Genomic DNA, 3,452 nt, shown 5'->3' on the forward strand with positions numbered 1-3,452 from the left:
TGGCTGCCTCCCAAGCCTGCTTCTTTGTCCTCGCCACATAGTCGTCAGCCTAGGCACCTGGGAGCTGCTGATATGCAGGGGGAATTGAAGGGGTGGGTGCAGGAATAAGTTGTGCCCTGAGTCCTTGACTCAAAAGGGAAGATGATCCTTTGATTTTGGCCCTCTGATGTATTATGCCCAAGCCAGGAGCTGCTTGGGCAGTCCTGGCTCCGCACTGGCCCTGAGCCCCTTCACTTATCTGTCTCTCCACAAGTAGAGCCAGAGGCAATGGGAAGCTGGTGTTGCTTTGTGGGTGAGATCCAGACCCGTTGGTGCAATGTCTTAAATACACATGATTGTTTTTCTGCTCTTGTGGCCTCGCTGTGTCCCAACACCTCAGGAGAGGGAGGGGCTGAGCTTCTGGCTCCACTAATGCCCCCCTCGTTCCTGCTAACCGGCTTTGGGGGCAGGGAGGCAGACCACTTGTGGGGGCAGGTCAGAGATAATCAGGGATTCTGTCAGTCCCCGACTGAAAGTCAGCAGATGAGTGTACCCATTCCTGCCATCCCTAGCTGGCAGGATGTGGACTTCTGACAGTTACTGCAACCACCTGTGTCCTGCCTCACACAGCACCCTCAAACTATTTCCCCTCCCTGCTGGTTCTTTTTCTTTTTCCTTTTTATTTTTTTGAGACGGAGTTTCGCTCGTCGCTGAGGCTGGAGTGCAGTGCCGTAATCTCAGTTCACTGCAACCTCCTCCTCCCAGGTTCAAGCAATTCTCCTGCCTCAGCTTCCCAAGTAGCTGGGACTACAGGCGTGTGCCACCATGCCCAGCAAATTTTTGTATTTTTAGTGGAGACAGGGTTTCACCATGTTGGCCTGGCTGGTCTTGAACTCCTGACCTCAGGTGATTCACCTGCCTTAGCCTCCCAAAGTGCTGGGATTACAGGCATGAGCCACCACGCCCATCCTGGTTCTTGTTTTTGCACAGGTGGCCGTGGAGGATTAAAATTCCTGAGTCCACTACCGGAGTGCTGAGGTCCAACATGAGTGACTGTGTGTATGTGCGCGCGTGTGTGTGTAGGGCAAAAGACATCCCCCAAGACCCTACAGATGAGGAGTTAGTGGATCAAAGGAAAGGGGAACTGGGCAGGCCCAGAGGTCAAGTGGCTGACCCCAGTTCCCTGGGGAGCCAATGGCAAAGTTGATGAGAGCCTACTGTCTGCCTCCCAGCATAGTGCATTTCCCACTGCCTTCCTACAGAATCATTCATTCCTGTGTTTCTTCCTTGAACAAACGTTTATTGAGCACCTCCTATGTACCAGGCAGAAGTCTACGTAGGGGCCATAGATGATTTCAGCACAGCATAATGTACTCTCTGCTGTGGGAGCACTGGGTACTGTGGGAGCATTGGGTACTGTGGGAACCTGAAAGAGGGGTTAGTCCCATAACTGGGGAGGTCAGCTGAGGCTTCCTGGTGGAGGTGAGGCTTGAGTAGAATCTAGAAACATGGTTGGCAGACAAATGGGGGAAATGTTCAAAGCAGAGAAAGTAGGGGACATGCATGACATATTCTTGGCACCTCACCAGCGAAGTGCTCTCAAGGTGGTGGCCAGAGAGGGATTGGCAGGAGCAGGTCACAGTGGGCCTTGAGTCATGTTAAGGAGTTTAGGCTTTGTCCTGAAGCTTGTGCGCAGAAATGGAAGGATTGTAAGCAACTAGCAAGATTGCTTTGTTTGCAGTTTGGCGCATAGATTGGAAGGCCTAGCTTGGAAACAGCTGTGATAAGCCAGGTGAGAAAGGAGGGTTTGCCTTAGGCCACAGCAGTGGGACCGGAAGGGAGGCAAAGAGGCCAGGGACATCTAGCAGTTAGATGGCCGGGTTTGGTGGCTCACGCCTGTAACCCCAGCACTTTGGGAGGCCGAGGTGGCAGGATTGCTTGAGTCCAGCAGTTCTGAGACTAGTTTATGCAACATAGTGAGACCCACGTTTTCACAAAAAATTTAAAAAATTAGCTGAGTGTGTAGTCCCAGCTACTCGGGAGGCTGTGATAGGGAAGCTGAGGTGGGGAGGATCTCTTGAGCCCAGGAAGTCAAGGCTGCAGTGAACTATGATCACACTACTGCACTCCAGCCTGGGCAACAGAGCAAGACCCTGTCTCAATCAATTAAATAAATAAATAAATGTTAGAATCTTGAGCTCTTGGAGAGCAAGCGGAGGCAGCTGATAAGAGAAAGGGAGGTGAGGCCGGGCACGGTGGCTCACACCTGTAATCCCAGCACTTTGGGAGGCTGAGGTGGGTGGATCACGAGGTCAGGAGTTCAAGACCAGCCTAGCCAACATGGTGAAACCCCATCTCTACTTAAAATACAAAAATTAGCCAGGCGTGATGGCAGTGCCTGTAGTCCCAGCTACTTGGGAGACTGAGGCAGGAGAATTACTTGAACCCGGGAGGGGGAGGTTGTGGTGAGCTGAGGTCGCACCACTTCACTCCAGCCTGGGTAACAGAGGGAGACTCCGTCTCAAAAAAAAAAAAAAAAAAAGAGAGAGAGAGAGAAAGAGAGGTGGCCAGTCTGGCCAACATGGCAAAACTCTGTCTCTACTAAAATACAAAAATTAGCCAGGTGCAGTGGCACACGCCTCCAGCTACTCTGGAGACTGAGCAGGAGAGTCACTTGAACCCTGGAGGCGGAGGCTGTGGTGAGCCGAGATCACACCACTGCACTCCAGCCTGAATGACAGAGCAAGACTCTGTCTCAAAAAAAAAAAAAAAAAAAAAAAAAAAAGAGAAGAAAGAAAGAAAGAGAAAGAAAGAAAGAAAGGGAGGTGACTGCTGATGGTGAGACGTCTTCCCAGTAAAAGCAGGTTAAAAAAAACAAATAAGCTAGGGGCAGAAGTGATCAGTCCATCTTTGGTCAAAGTGGGTTTGAGGGACATTCAAGGCATGTGGGACATTCAAGAAGAGAAGCAGAGGCTGGGAGCAGTGGCCCATTCTTGCAATCCTAGCGCTTTGGGAGGACCAGGTGGGCAGATCAGTTGAGGTCAGGAATTCGAGACCAGACTGGGCAACAAGGTGAAACCTCATCTCTACTGAAAATACAAAAATTACCTTGGTGTGGTGGTGGGCGACTGTAATCCCAGCTATTCTAGAGGCTGAGGCAGGAGAACTGCTTGAACTCAGGAGGCGGAAATTGCAGTGAACCAACGTGCCACTGCACTCCAGCCTGGGTGACAGAGCGAGACTCTATTTCAAAAAAAAAAAAAAAAAAAAAAGAGAGAGAGAGAGAGAAGAGGAAAAGACAGCTGGGTACATGGTCTGGAGCTCCAAAGAGAGGTCTGAAGTGGAGTCTGATGTTTTGAATCAAGGTCAGGTATTATTAACTCCAGTTTACAAAGTTCATAGAGGTTAAAAAAAAAAAAAAACTATTTGACCACAGTTACACAACCATGGGGCAAGGATTTGAACTCAGATAT

This window comes from Rhinopithecus roxellana, chromosome 19 (assembly GCF_007565055.1).
Source record: "Rhinopithecus roxellana isolate Shanxi Qingling chromosome 19, ASM756505v1, whole genome shotgun sequence".
Lineage (NCBI taxonomy): Eukaryota > Metazoa > Chordata > Mammalia > Primates > Cercopithecidae > Rhinopithecus > Rhinopithecus roxellana.